The sequence below is a fragment of the Anser brachyrhynchus genome (assembly GCF_964034855.1).
Source record: "Anser brachyrhynchus genome assembly, contig: SCAFFOLD_652, whole genome shotgun sequence".
In the NCBI taxonomy this organism is placed as follows: Eukaryota; Metazoa; Chordata; class Aves; order Anseriformes; family Anatidae; genus Anser; species Anser brachyrhynchus.
In genome coordinates this window covers 3,691-19,667 of record NW_027663554.1, presented here as the reverse complement: position 1 = coordinate 19,667, position 15,977 = coordinate 3,691, and the positions used below count along the sequence as shown (strand labels likewise).

The following is a 15,977-nucleotide window of genomic DNA, read 5'->3' as shown; positions in this document are numbered from 1 at the left end:
TCTATCATCATCCTAATCATTAAGAAGCTATGCAACAGCACTAGCCTTTTAAGCTAGCCAAAGAGGGACTTCCCCCTCCTTAATGATATGCCACAGCTTAACCCCGCACCATGATTTTCAATCATAATTATAACCTGATTAACCCTAGCACTCCTCATCCAACCAAAACTACTAGCCTTCACCACAACCAACCCCCCATCAAATAAGACCTCCCTCACTACCAAACCCACACCATGATCCTGACCATGAACCTAAGCTTCTTTGACCAATTTTCCAGCCCCAATCTATTCGGCATCCCCTTAATCCTACTATCCCTACTCTTCCCAGCCCTACTATTCCCGTCCCCAAACAACCGATGAATCAACAACCGCCTTTCTACTATCCAAACATGACTCCTTCACCTAATCACAAAACAACTAATAGTCCCACTCAACAAAAATGGCCACAAATGAGCCATAATATTTACATCCCTAATAATCATACTTCTTACAATCAACCTTCTAGGCCTCCTTCCATATACATTCACCCCAACCACCCAACTATCTATGAACATAGCCCTAGCCTTCCCACTATGGCTCGCCACACTACTAACAGGCCTACGAAACCAACCATCAGCCTCTTTAGCCCACCTATTACCCGAAGGTACCCCTACACCCCTAATCCCCGCACTAATCCTGATCGAAACAACCAGCCTACTAATCCGCCCCCTAGCCCTCGGAGTCCGCCTTACAGCCAACCTTACAGCAGGACACTTACTCATCCAACTCATCTCTACAGCCTCCATTGCATTAATACCCACCCTTCCTGCAGTATCCATCCTAACAATAATCATCCTACTACTCCTAACCATCCTAGAAGTAGCAGTAGCCATAATCCAGGCCTACGTCTTCGTGCTCCTTCTAAGCCTATACTTACAAGAAAACATCTAATGGCACACCAAGCACACTCATACCACATAGTTGACCCAAGCCCTTGACCAATCTTCGGGGCAGCTGCCGCCCTACTCACAACCTCAGGATTAATCATGTGATTCCACTACAACTCATCCATACTACTAACCCTAGGCCTCATCTCAATACTCCTAGTAATACTCCAATGATGACGAGACATTGTACGAGAAAGCACCTTCCAAGGCCATCACACTCCCACAGTCCAAAAAGGCCTACGATACGGCATAATCCTTTTCATCACATCCGAAGCATTCTTCTTCTTAGGGTTCTTCTGAGCGTTCTTCCACTCGAGCCTGGCCCCAACCCCAGAACTAGGAGGCCAATGACCCCCAACAGGAATTAAACCACTCAACCCGATAGAAGTCCCCCTACTAAACACAGCCATCCTACTAGCCTCAGGCGTTACCGTAACGTGAGCCCATCACAGCATCACAGAAGGAAACCGAAAACACGCCATCCACGCCCTAACCCTAACGATCCTCATGGGATTCTACTTCACAGCCCTACAAGCAATAGAATACCACGAAGCCCCATTCTCAATCGCCGATAGCGTCTACGGATCTACCTTCTTCGTTGCCACTGGATTCCACGGACTCCACGTAATCATCGGATCCTCCTTCCTGACCGTCTGCCTCTTCCGACTGATCAAGTTCCACTTTACATCAGACCACCACTTCGGATTCGAGGCAGCAGCCTGATACTGACACTTCGTAGACATCATCTGACTATTCCTCTACATAACCATCTACTGATGAGGATCTTGCTCTTCTAGTATATTAATTACAATTGACTTCCAATCTCTAGAATCTGGTATAAACCCAGAGGAGAGCAATGAACGCACTCATGTTCATATTCGCCCTATCATCAATCCTAAGCGCCGCCCTAACCGCATTAAACTTCTGACTCGCCCAAATAAACCCCGACTCAGAGAAACTCTCACCGTACGAATGTGGATTCGACCCACTTGGATCTGCTCGATTACCATTCTCAGTCCGATTCTTCCTCAGTAGCCATCCTGTTCGTCCTATTCGACCTAGAAATCGCCCTCCTACTCCCCCTGCCATGAGCCGTCCAACTCCAATCCCCCCTAATGACCCTCACCTGAACTGTAGTGATCCTCCTTCTCCTAACACTCGGACTGGCCTACGAGTGAATTCAAGGGGGCCTAGAATGAGCAGAATAACAGAAAGTTAGTCTAACCAAAAAGATAGCTGGTTTCGACCCAGCAGATTACAGCCAACCCTGTAACTTTCTTATGTCGCCCCTACATTTAAGCTTCTACTCAGCCTTCATTTTCAGCGGACTAGGGCTAGCCTTCCACCGAACCCACCTAGTATCCGCCCTACTATGCCTTGAAAGCATAATATTATCGATATTCGTAGGCCTATCAATATGATCCATCGAAAACCAAGTCTCCTCATTCACCATGGTACCAATTCTCATGCTAACCTTCTCAGCGTGTGAGGCGGGCACAGGCCTGGCCATCCTAGTAGCCTCCACCCGCACACATGGCTCCGACCATCTACACAACCTAAACCTCCTGCAATGCTAAAAATCATCCTACCCACAATCATACTTCTTCCAACAGCCCTGCTGTCTCCACCAAAATTTCTATGGACTAACACCACCTTATACAGCCTCCTAATCGCTGCCCTAAGCCTACAGTGATTAATCCCAACCTACTACCCCTACAAATTTTTATCCAACTGAACAGGAATTGACCAAATCTCATCCCCCCTCCTAGTACTATCCTGCTGACTACTCCCACTCATAATCATAGCAAGCCAAAACCACCTGCAACAAGAACCCCTACAACGCAAACGAATCTTTATCTCAACCTTAGTCGCAGTCCAGCCATTCATCCTACTAGCCTTTTCCACCACAGAACTAGCACTATTTTACATCTCATTTGAAGCAACCCTCATTCCCACCCTAATCTTAATCACCCGATGGGGGAACCAACCAGAACGCCTAAGCGCTGGCATCTACCTGCTATTCTACACGCCAGTAAGCTCTCTACCCCTGCTAATCACAATCATACACCTATACGTGAAAATTGGCACCCTGCACCTGCCAACCCTACAACTAACCCACCCAACCCTATCCACCTCATGGACAGGAATACTATCAGGTCTAGCACTGCTCATAGCATTCATAGTAAAAGCCCCACTATACGGCCTACACCTCTGACTGCCAAAAGCCCACGTAGAAGCACCCATCGCAGGCTCAATACTCCTCGCCGCCCTACTACTAAAGCTAGGAGGATACGGAATTATACGAGTCACTCTATTTATGGGCCCACTGTCCAACCTCCTGCACTACCCCTTCCTAACCCTGGCCCTATGAGGCGCCCTAATGACTAGCTCAATCTGCCTACGACAGACAGACCTAAAATCACTAATCGCTTATTCATCCGTTAGCCACATAGGCCTAGTTATCGCCGCAGGAATAATCCAAACCCACTGATCATTCTCAGGGGCAATGATCCTAATAATTTCCCATGGACTAACTTCCTCCATACTATTCTGCCTAGCCAACACAAACTATGAACGTACGCACAGCCGAATTCTACTACTCACACGAGGCCTACAACCTCTCCTACCACTCATAGCTACCTGATGATTGCTGGCCAATCTAACAAACATAGCCTTACCCCCAACAACAAACCTCATAGCAGAGCTAACCATTATAATCACCTTATTCAACTGATCTGCCTTCACGATCATCCTAACAGGAATCGCAACCCTACTAACCGCCTCCTACACCTTATTCATACTACTAATGACCCAACGAGGCTCAATCCCCTCCCACATCACATCTATGCAAAACTCAACCACGCGAGAACACCTGCTCATAACACTCCACATTATCCCAATATTCCTCCTAATCCTCAAACCCGAACTGATCTCCGGAATCCCCTCATGCAAGTATAGTTTAAACCAAACATTAGACTGTGATTCTAAGAATAGAAGTTCAAACCTTCTTACCTGCCGAGGGGAGGGTTTAACCAACAAGAGCTGCTAACTCTTACATCTGAGCCTAAAACCTCAGCCCCCTTACTTTTAAAGGATAACAGCAATCCACTGGTCTTAGGAACCACCCATCTTGGTGCAAATCCAAGTAAAAATAGTGAACCCCACACTACTAATCAACTCCCTCACACTACTCACGCTGACAATCCTCCTAACCCCAATCATCCTGCCATTTCTATTTAAAAACTTTAAAAACACCCCACAAGCCACCACCCGCGCTGTTAAAACCGCATTCCTAATTAGCCTAGCCCCTACAACCGCATTCATCTACTCGGGAGTAGAATCTGTCACCTGCCACTGGGAGTGAAAATTCATTATAAACTTTAAAATCCCCCTGAGCCTAAAAATAGACCAATACTCAATAACATTTCTTCCAATCGCCCTATTTGTAACATGATCAATCCTACAATTCGCCATATGATACATGGCCTCAGAGCCATACGTAACAAAATTTTTCACCTACCTACTGACATTCCTAGTCGCCATACTCCTCCTAACAACCGCAAACAACATATTCCTCCTATTCGTAGGCTGGGAAGGAGTACGAATCATGTCCTTCCTTCTCATCGGCTGATGACAAGGCCGAGCAGATGCCAACACCGCCGCCCTACGAGCCGTAATCTACAACCGAATCGGAGACGTCGGACTGATCCTGAGCATAGCATGACTAGCTTCAACATTCAACACCTGAGAGATCCAACAAGCCGTACACCCCCACCAAACCCCAATCCTCCCCCTCATAGGATTAATCCTCGCAGCCGCAGGAAAATCCGCCCAATTTGGACTCCACCCATGACTGCCCGCAGCAATAGAAGGCCCCACCCCAGTATCAGCCCTACTGCACTCCAGTACCATAGTAGTAGCCGGAATCTTCCTGCTCATCCGCATGCACCCCCTGCTAGCCACCAACCAGACAGCCCTAACTGCCTGCCTATGCCTAGGTGCTCTATCAACCCTATTCGCTGCCACATGCGCCCTAACCCAAAATGACATCAAAAAAATCATTGCTTTCTCAACATCCAGCCAACTAGGACTAATAATAGTCACTATCGGACTAAACCTCCCACAACTAGCCTTCCTACACATCTCAACCCATGCCTTCTTTAAAGCCATACTATTCCTATGCTCAGGGTCTATCATCCACAACCTAAACGGAGAACAAGATATCCGAAAGATAGGAGGCCTACAGAAAATACTCCCAGTCACTACTTCCTGCCTAACCATCGGAAACCTGGCGCTGATAGGAACCCCATTCCTAGCCGGATTCTACTCAAAAGACCTCATCATCGAAAGCTTAAACACATCATACCTAAATACTTGAGCCCTACTCCTAACCCTTATAGCCACAGCATTCACCGCAACCTACAGCATCCGCATAACCATCCTAGTCCAAGCTGGACAAACCCGAATCCCCCCAATAGTATCAATAAACGAAAACAACCCACTAATCACCGCCCCCCTAACCCGACTCGCCCTAGGCAGCATTACAGCAGGAATAATCATTACCTCTTTCATCACACCAACCAAAACCCCCCCAATAACCATACCCCTTATCACCAAAACTGCTGCCATCCTCATAACAATCCTAGGAATCATCCTAGCCCTAGAACTATCGAACATAACACACACCCTCACTCACCCCAAACCAAACCCCCTCATAAACTTCTCCTCTGCATTAGGGTACTTCAACCCCCTAGTACACCGATTCTTCTCCAAAAACCTACTAGAAAAGGGACAAAACATTGCCCTACACTTGATCGACCTCTCCTGACTCAAAAAAATAGGGCCAGAGGGCCTTGCTGAACTACAAGTAGCCGCAAGCAAAGCCGCAACCTCAATACACACAGGGCTAATTAAGGCCTACCTAGGATCCTTCGCCCTCTCCATCCTGGTAATAATCCTAATAACACACAGACTCACTAATGGCCCCTAACATCCGCAAATCCCATCCCCTACTAAAAATAATCAACAACTCCCTAATCGACCTACCCGCCCCCTCCAACATCTCTGCCTGATGAAACTTCGGCTCCCTTCTAGCCATCTGCTTAGCCACACAAATCCTAACAGGCCTGCTACTAGCCATACACTACACCGCAGACACTTCACTCGCCTTCTCCTCAGTAGCTCACACATGCCGAGACGTCCAGTACGGATGGCTCATCCGCAACCTCCACGCCAACGGTGCTTCGCTCTTCTTTATCTGCATCTACTTACACATCGGACGAGGCCTCTACTACGGCTCCTACCTATACAAAGAAACCTGAAACACAGGAGTAATCCTCCTACTCACCCTAATAGCAACTGCCTTCGTAGGGTATGTCCTACCATGAGGACAAATGTCATTCTGAGGGGCCACCGTAATCACCAACCTATTCTCAGCCATCCCGTACATTGGGCAAACTCTAGTAGAATGAGCCTGAGGAGGATTCTCAGTAGACAATCCAACCTTAACCCGATTCTTCGCCATCCACTTCCTACTGCCCTTCCTAATTGCAGGAATCACCCTAGTCCACCTAACCTTCCTACACGAATCAGGCTCAAATAACCCACTAGGAATCGTATCAGACTGCGACAAAATCCCATTCCACCCATACTTCTCCATTAAAGACAGCTTAGGGCTTACCCTAATAATCACCCCTCTAATAGCACTAGCCCTATTTTCACCGAAACTCCTGGTTCTTGGAATCCTAGTTGGGAGTGGTTGGCCACATGAGATGTACAGGATTTTTACCTGTGATTTAGTCTTGACAAGGCTATGTAATTGGTTTACTAACGTCTCATAAGAAAGAAGCATGAGCGGTTAATGCAGTTGGCTTGAAACCCATCCCCAGTGGTGCCAGTGCACTCTCTGAACTCACTGAAGTGCATCCCCAGTGGTGCCAGTGCACTCTCTGCACTCACTGCACTGCATTCCCAGTGGTGCCAGTGCGCTCTCTGGAGTCACAGCACTGCATCTCCAGTGGTGCCAGCGCACTGTCTGGACTCACTGCAGTGCATCCCCAGTGGTGTCAGTGCACTCTCTGGACTCACTGTACTGCATCCCCAGTGGTACCAGTGCACTCACTGGACTGACTGCACTGCATCCCCAGTGGTGCCAGTGTGCTCTCTGGAGTCACAGCACTGCATCCCCAGTGGTGCCAGTGCACTCACTGGACTCACTGCACTGCATCACAGGTGGTGCCAGTGCACTCTCTGGACTCACTGCAGTGAATCCCCGGTGGTGCCAGTGTACTCTCTGCAGTCACTGCACTGCATCCCCAGTGGTGCCAGTGCACTCACTGGACTCACTGGACTGCATCCCCAGTGGTGCCAGTGAACTCTCTGGACTCACTGCACTGCATCCCCAGTGGTGCCAGTGTACTCTCTGGACTCACTGCAGTGCATCCCCAGTGGTGTCAGTGCACTCTCTGGACTCACTGCACTGCATCCTCTGTGCTGCCAGTGCACTCTGTGGACTCACTGCAGTGCATCCCCAGTGGTGCCAGTGCACTCTCTGGACTCAGTGCACTGCATCCCCAGTGGTGCCAGTGCAATCTCTGGACTCACTGTAGTGCATCCCCAGTGGTGCCAGTGCACTCTCTGGACTCACTGCAGTGAATCCCCAGTGGTGCCAGTGCACTCTCTGGACTCACTGTACTGCATCACCAGTGGTGCCAGTGCACTCTCTGGACTCACTGCACTGCATCCCCAGTGGTGCCAGTGCACTCTCTGGACTCACTACACTGCAGCCCCGGTGGTGCCAGAGCACTCTCTGGACTCACTGCACTGCATCCCCAGTGGTGCCAGTGCACTCTCTGGACTCACTGCACTGCATCCCCAGTGGTGTCAGTGCACTCTCTGGACTCACTGCACTGCATCCTCTGTGCTGCCAGTGCACTCTCTGGACTCACTGCACTGCATCCCCAGTGGTGCCAGTGCACTCTCTGGACTCAGTGCACTGCATCCCCAGTGGTGCCAGTGCAATCTCTGGACTCACTGTAGTGCATCCCCAGTGGTGCCAGTGCACTCTCTGGACTCACTGCAGTGCATCCCCAGTGGTGCCAGTGCACTCTCTGGACTCACTGTACTGCATCACCAGTGGTGCCAGTGCACTCTCTGGACTCACTAAACTGCATCCCCAGTGGTGCCAGTGCACTCTCTGGACTCACTGCACTGCAGCCCCGGTGGTGCCAGTGCAATCTCTGGACTCACTGCACAGCATCCCCAGTGGTGCCAGTGCACTCTCTGGACTCACTGCACTGCATCCCCAGTGGTGCCAGTGCACTCTCTGGAGTCACTGAAGTGCATCCCCAGTGGTGCCAGTGCACTCTCTGGACTCACTGCACTGCATGCCCAGTGGTGCCAGTGCACTCTCTGGACTCACTGCACTGCATCCCCAGTGGTGCCAGTGCAATCTCTGGACTCACTGTAGTGCATCCCCAGTGGTGCCAGTGCACTCTCTGGACTCACTGCAGTGCATCCCAAGTGGTGCCAGTGCACTCTCTGGACTCACTGTACTGCATCCCCAGTGGTGCCAGTGCACTCTCTGGACTCACTGCACTGCATCCCCACTGGTGCCAGTGCACTCTCTGGACTCACTGCACTGCAGCCCCAGTGGTGCCAGTGCAATCTGTGGACTCACTGCACTGCATCCCCAGTGGTGCCAGTGCACTCTCTGGAGTCACTGAAGTGCATCCCCAGTGGTGCCAGTGCACTCTCTGGAGTCACTGCACTGCATGCCCAGTGGTACCAGTGCACTCTCTGGAGTCACTGAAGTGCATCCCCAGTGGTGCCAGTGCACTCTCTGGACTCACTGCAGTGCATCCCCAGTGGTGCCAGTGCACTCTCTGGACTCACTGCAGTGCATCCCCAGTGGTGCCAGTGCACTCTCTGGACTCACTGCAGTGCATCCACAGTGGTGCCAGTGCACTCTCTGGACTCACTGCAGTGCATCCCCGTAGGTGCCAGTGCACTCTCTGGACTCACTGCACTGCATCCCCAGTGGTGCCAGTGCACTCTCTGGACTCACTGAAGTGCATTCTCAGTGGTGCCAGTGCACTCTCTGGACTCACTGCACTGCATCCCCAGTGGTGCCAGTACACTCACAGGAATGACTGCACTGCATCCCAGTGGAGCCAGTGCGCTCTCTGGACTCACTGCACTGCATCCCCATTGGTGCCAGTGCATTCTCTGGACTCACCGCACTGCACCCTGAGTGGTGCCAGTGCACTCTCTGGACTCACTGCAGTGCATCCCCAGTGGTGCCAAAGCACTCTCTGGACTCCCGGCACCGCATCCCAAGTGGTGCCAGTGCACTCTCTGGGCTCACTGCAGTGCATCCCCAGTGGTGCCAGTGCACTCTCTTGACTCACTGCACTGCATCCCCAGTGGTGCCAGTGTACTCACTGGACTCACTGCACTGCATTCCCCAGTGGTGCTAGTGCACTCTCTGGACTCACTGCAGTGCATCCCCAGTGGTGCCAGTGCACTCTCTGGACTCACTGAAGTGCATTCTCAGTGGTTCCAGTGCACTCTGTGGACTCACTGCACTGCATCCCCAGTGGTGCCAGTGCGCTCTCTGGACTCACTGCAGTGCATCCCCAGTGGTGCCTGTGCACTCTCTGGACTCACTGCACTGCATCCCCAGTGCTGCCAGTGCACTCTCTGGACTCACTGCACTGCATCCCCAGTGGTGCCAGTGCACTCTCTGGACTCACTGCAGTGCATCCCCAGTGGTGCCAGTGCACTCTCTGGACTCACTGCACTGCATCCCCAGTGGTGCCACTGCACTCTCTGGACTCACTGCAGTGCATCCCCAGTGGTGCCAGTGCACTCTCTGGACTCACTGCAGTGCATCTCCACTGCTGCCAGTGCACTCTCTGGACTCACAGCAGTGCATCCCCAGTGGTGCCAGTGCACTCTCTGGACTCACTGCAGTGCATCCCCAGTGGTGCCAGTGCACTCACTGGACTCACTGCACTGCATCCCAAGTTGTACCAGTGCACTCTCTGGACTCACTGCACTGCATCCCCAGTGGTGCCAGTGCACTCTCTGGACTCACTGCACTGCATCCCCAGTGGTGCCAGTGCACTCACTGGACTCACTGTACTGCATTCCCAGTGGTGCTAGTGCACTCTCTGGACTCACTGCAGTGCATCCCCAGTGGTGCCAGTGCACTCTTTGGACTCACTGAAGTGCATTCTCAGTGGTGCCAGTGCACTCTCTGGACTCACTGCACTGCATCCCCACTGGTGCCAGTGCACTCTCTGGACTCACTGAAGTGCATTCTCAGTGGTGCCAGTGCACTCTCTGGACTCACTGCAGTGCATCCCCAGTGGTGCCAGTACACTCACTGGACTCACTGCACTGCATCCCCAGTGGTGCCAGTGCACTCTCTGGACTCACTGCACTGCATCCCCAGTAGTGCCAGTGCACTCTCTGGACTCACTGCACTGCATCCCCAGTGCTGCCTGTGCACTCTCTGGACTCACTGCACTGCATCCCCAGTGGTGCCAGTGCAATCTCTGGACTCACTGCACTGCATCCCCAGTGGTGCCAGTGCACACTCTGGACTCACTGCACTGCATCCCCAGTGGTGCCAGTGCACTCTCTGGACTCACTGCACTGCAACCCCAGTGTTGCCAGTGCACTCTCTGGACTCACTGCACTGCATCCCCAGTGGTGCCAGTGCACTCTCTGGACTCACTGAACTGCATCCCCAGTGGTGCCAGTGCACTCTCTGGACTCACTGAAGTGCATCCCCAGTGGTGCCAGTGCACTCTCTGGACTCACTGCACTGCATCCCCAGTGGTGCTAGTGCACTCTGTGGACTCACTGCAGTGCATCCCCAGTGGTGCTAGTGCACTCTCTGGACTCACTGCAGTGCATCCCCAGTGGTGCCAGTGCACTCTCTGGACTCACTGCACTGCATCCCCAGTGGTGCCAGTGCACTCTCTGGACTCACTGCAGTGCATCCCCAGTGGTGCCAGTACACTCACTGGACTGACTGCACTGCATCCCCAGTGGTGCCAGTGCACTCTCTGGTCTCACCGCACCGCATCCCCAGTGGTGCCAGTGCACTCTCTGGAGTAACTGCAGTGCATCACCAGTGGTGCCAGTGCACTCTCTGGACTCACTGCACTGCATCCCCAGTGGTGCCAGTGCACTCTCTTGACTCACTGCACTGCATCCCCAGTGGTGCCAGAGCACTCTCTGGACTCACTGCAGTGCATCCCCAGTGGTGCCAGTGCACTCTCTGGACTCACTGCAGTGCATCCCCAGTGGTGCCAGTGCACTCTCTGGACTCACTGCACTGCATCCCCAGTGGTGCCAGTGCACTCTCTGGACTCCCGGCACCGCATCCCCAGTGGTGCCAGTGCACTCTCTGGGCTCACTGCTGTGCATCCCCAGTGGTGCCAGTGCACTCTCTTGACTCACTGCACTGCATCCCCAGTGGTGCCAGTGCACTCACTGGATTCACTGCACTGCATCCCCAGTGGTGCTAGTGCACTCTCTGGACTCACTGCACTGCATCCCCAGTGGTACCAGTGCACTCTCTGGACTCACTGAAGTGCATTCTCAGTGGTGCCAGTGCACTCTCTGGACTCACTGCACCGCATCCCCAGTGGTGCCAGTGCACTCTCTGGACTCCCGGCACCGCATCCCCAGTGGTGCCAGTGCACTCTCTGGGCTCACTGCTGTGCATCCCCAGTGGTGCCAGTGCACTCTCTTGACTCACTGCACTGCATCCCCAGTGGTGCCAGTGCACTCTCTGGACTCACTGCACTGCATCCCCAGTGGTGCCAGTGCACTCTCTGGACTCCTGGCAACACATCCCCGGTGGTGCCAGTGCACTCTCTGGACTCACTGCACTGCATCCCCAGTGGTGCCAGAGCACTCTCTGGACTCACTGCAGTGCATCCCCAGTGGTGCTAGTGCACTCTCTGGACTCACTGCACTGCATCCCCAGTGGTGCCAGTGCACTCTCTGGACTCACTGCACTGCATCCCCAGTGGTGCCAGTGCACTCTCTGGACTCCCGGCACCGCATCCCCAGTGGTGCCAGTGCACTCTCTGGGCTCACTGCAGTGCATCCCCAGTGGTGCCAGTGCACTCTCTTGACTCACTGCACTGCATCCCCATTGGTGCCAGTGTACTCACTGGACTCACTGCACTGCATTCCCCAGTGGTGCTAGTGCACTCTGTGGACTCACTGCAGTGCATCCCCAGTGGTGCCAGTGCACTCTCTGGACTCACTGAAGTGCATTCTCAGTGGTTCCAGTGCAGTCTGTGGACTCACTGCACTGCATCCCCAGTGGTGCCAGTGCACTCTCTGGACTCCCGGCAACACATCCCCGGTGGTGCCAGTGCACTCTCTGGACTCACTGCACTGCATCCCCAGTGGTGCCAGAGCACTCTCTGGACTCACTGCAGTGCATCCCCAGTGGTGCTAGTGCACTCTCTGGACTCACTGCACTGCATCCCCAGTGGTGCCAGTGCACTCTCTGGACTCACTGCACTGCATCCCCAGTGGTGCCAGTGCACTCTCTGGACTCCCGGCACCGCATCCCCAGTGGTGCCAGTGCACTCTCTGGGCTCACTGCAGTGCATCCCCAGTGGTGCCAGTGCACTCTCTTGACTCACTGCACTGCATCCCCATTGGTGCCAGTGTACTCACTGGACTCACTGCACTGCATTCCCCAGTGGTGCTAGTGCACTCTCTGGACTTGTTGTCGACGGAGGGAAGACACAAACGCTCAATATGAGTGTTAAGTATGCTTCAGCTTTAATGGATAGCTCAATTGTCTTTTATCGTGTACAGGATAATTAGCTCATACATATTGCAAAAGCCAAGCTCCTTATTGGTAAGCGTCATCTACTGCCCTATCTGTTAGTTCCGCATTCTTCTATCCGCTAGTTCCCCTTTCTAATCTAACTATAACTCCCAGGGCAGTATGCCCTCTACTATCATTGTTTCTAATTGCCTGGGATTTCTCACAAGAGTTCCCAGACAAGCTGCCTGGGATTTCTCACAAGAGTTCCCAGACAAGCCTTGCGTACGTGCCTTTGCTCTTGTTTTTCTAGACCAGCTGGGTGCGGTAATCCGCCATTTCCTTATCTTGCAGCTGCATGATATCAATGTGATTACGCGCAGCGAGCCAGTCCTCAACAATTCCCCCGTTTTTATTTTGAACCAAAAGCTTTCTATAGATTTTTCTATCAATCACCGCACACACTGCAATAAGCAAGGTACAATAAGCAACAGGGTCAAAAATCTCATGCAGAACTACGATTGTAAAGTAGTGTGCCTACTAGAATCTACATCAGTCAACAAGCCACTAAGCGCTAGGAATGTTGCTTCGCAGCGATACTGCTTCTTACTCGCACAGCACAATCACACAATCACACAATCACGCAGAGAGGCCTCTTGCACTTCTCATTCATACCACAAGACAATATCACTGAAAATAATTTGTGTGCAGCTTCAGGAGGTCCTTGTCTGCTCCCGTGGTGAGCGGCTGAGAGTGGAGACCCCTCCGAGGAAAAAATGCTCGGGGTGCACCTAGGGGCGTCCGTTCCACAGTCGATCCCACAGCCGAGCAGAGCGGCTCCTGGCGCAAGGAAGGATGCTATTATAGTTTGTATAATGACAGCAAAGAGATGCATTGCAATAAGGAGCACGTGTGGCATTGACCCCTTTTTTTTTTTTTTTTTTTTTTTTTTTTTTTCTTTTTCGAGCAATTACACCTTACACATGCTATTACTGTTGCTAGAAAAACCCTACTAGTTAACTGCTCGAGCCTTTTTATTAGGCAACTAAATACTACTCGCGCCGCTACTATAATTAGGACAATTATTAGCAGTAAGCGTAGCCCTTCTTTTATCAGACCCAATATCCAACCCCCCATGTTCCCAAACCAATTTGCAAACAGTCTATCAAGCCAATTATCTTGGACCACTATCTTCTTGGTGTGGTCTCTCAGCCATTTCAGTTGCTCGTGGATTGACTCGCCATGGTCCGAGAGATTAAAACAGCACATTCCTTCGAGCTCTTCACACCCGTGGCCCTGTGCCAGCAGTAGAAAATCAATCGCCGCTCTGTTCTGTAACACAGCGTGTCGCAAGCTGTCCAGGTCCTGGGCCATTTCTGTGAGCATCTGCGTAGTCACATTTAATGTTTTCACCACTGTACTTCAAATCTACATTTTACAAAGTGACCAGCAAGTGTGCCACATTAACTGACCAACCTCTGAGATTTTACCTTTCATACCAGTGTCTTCTTGGGCTCTTTTAATTAAACACGTTTCTCATTCAAGTGAATTGAAATGCTTCAGTTGGTTTTATTCTCAGGAGCCTCATAAAAAACAAAGATATTGCACCCTCTTTGTTCAGTCATTCAATGTTCGTCTCTTTCACAGCAAATAATTACTTCATTGAAGTTAAAACTTCCAAACATAACTTACTAATAGTCTCCAATTTCAGCTCAGATCACTCGTTGAAAATACTCTGCTAAATACAGATAACTTACAATAACTTTAACAGTTAATTGTCCATAACAAACACCATGGTTTTTCTCCAGACCAATGTTCAAATTTTAAGACCACCCTTTAATATTTCTATGTACAGGTGAAAAACAGTCTTCAATTTTCTAGTCTTGTTTTAAATATAAAAGTTGGAAGGGACATTCAAGTTTCAAGTCTCCACACTGAACTTAAAAAAAAAAAAAAATCATGTGGAGGTAAACAAACCAAGTTGTATACTCCAGGAGGTAGAGGCCTTCAATTTGTGTTCATATATACATATGCACAGAATTCAGTGTTCCAACAGAAAAAGAATTAGCCAAAAAGTAATAAAAGTTATTTACTACTGTGACATTTCAAGACTTCCACAGCTTTGCCTAAAGACACAAACACAATTAACATAATTCCCTATGTGCTTTTTTTTTTTTTTTTTTTTTTTTTTTTTTTTTCTTTCCTTTTTTTTTTTTTTCTCTCAACTGTCCAGTGCAGGAAAAAATTCTCACAAAATTTCACAGACCTAAAATGTGCAAGCTAGTTTCTCTCTCTCCCTTTTTTTTTTTTTTTTTTTTTTTTTTTTTTTTTTTTTTCAAATGTCACATTTGCTTGTTTTACAGCCCAACAAGCTAGTTTCCCTAGACTAGCCATAGCATGAGCCACAGCCACTCCAGGCACAAGTGCCGCTGAAAAGAACCTTTCAGCAGGACCCCAGAGTTCGACCTGGTTATCGCAGTCACTCCCCAAAGTTTTTGAGACTGCGTCTCGTCCGTCGTTTCCATTGTTGAGTAATGTTTCGCAATTCTTGACTGTGTAGGTCAGGGGCAAACAAAGTCAAGCGTCCCAAATAGCATGGCCCCCCGTGCGCATTTGCTGGGATTCCCTGCCAGGCTCGATCTCCACAGATCAGGAATATACCAGGTGGTAAGGCCTTAGCAGTTTGCCTTGGCCATGTGCTTGACTTGTTCCCGTATGCCCCCATGGTGGTGTTGGTGGTGTCGTTGTACCCGCAATAGCTGCTATTAGCTTCGAACCCCCTTGTGTGAGAGGTCACATTAGTCCATTGAGTCATATTTTGTTTTCCTTTATTCCACATAAAGCACGTCTGTGTCCAGTTATTACTGGTGTTCCCTACCGCCACTGATCCCAACAAATCCAGTTCCTGGGGATCCCATGGCAAGCTCGTGTTCAGAGCCACTAGCGCCGCCACAACGGCGTCGGAGAGGTTGGACGAAAGATCGAACAAATCAGTACTTGCGGAATATGGTGCTAACAGTTGTTTCAGCTCCTCCTTGTTCCCTATTGGGACCCCGAACAAACAGGTGCGGAAGGGATCAGTCGCTTTGGCAAGAGACAGGCAGAATTGAGCCAATCGAGTTCCCTTCGGTATATGTAGCGGAGGGAACATGGCTGATACCATAATTTGTATCTCCCCAGTAAAGTCCTTATCAATAAGTCCTGTTAACACTAAAGCCCCATTTAATGTCGCCGATGACCTTCCAA

The 15,977-nt window shown here is 50.7% G+C and overlaps 1 long non-coding RNA gene across 1 annotated transcript; it reads right to left on the bottom strand.

Moving 5' to 3' along the window:
• Positions 1–12,722: 12,722 nt before the first annotated feature.
• Positions 12,723–15,753, bottom strand: LOC308187284. The gene is made up of 2 exons (XR_013944576.1): positions 12,980–15,753; positions 12,723–12,944 (listed from the first exon to the last, which is right to left on the bottom strand). It is a non-coding gene; the product is annotated as an uncharacterized lncRNA (long non-coding RNA).
• Positions 15,754–15,977: the final 224 nt, after the last annotated feature.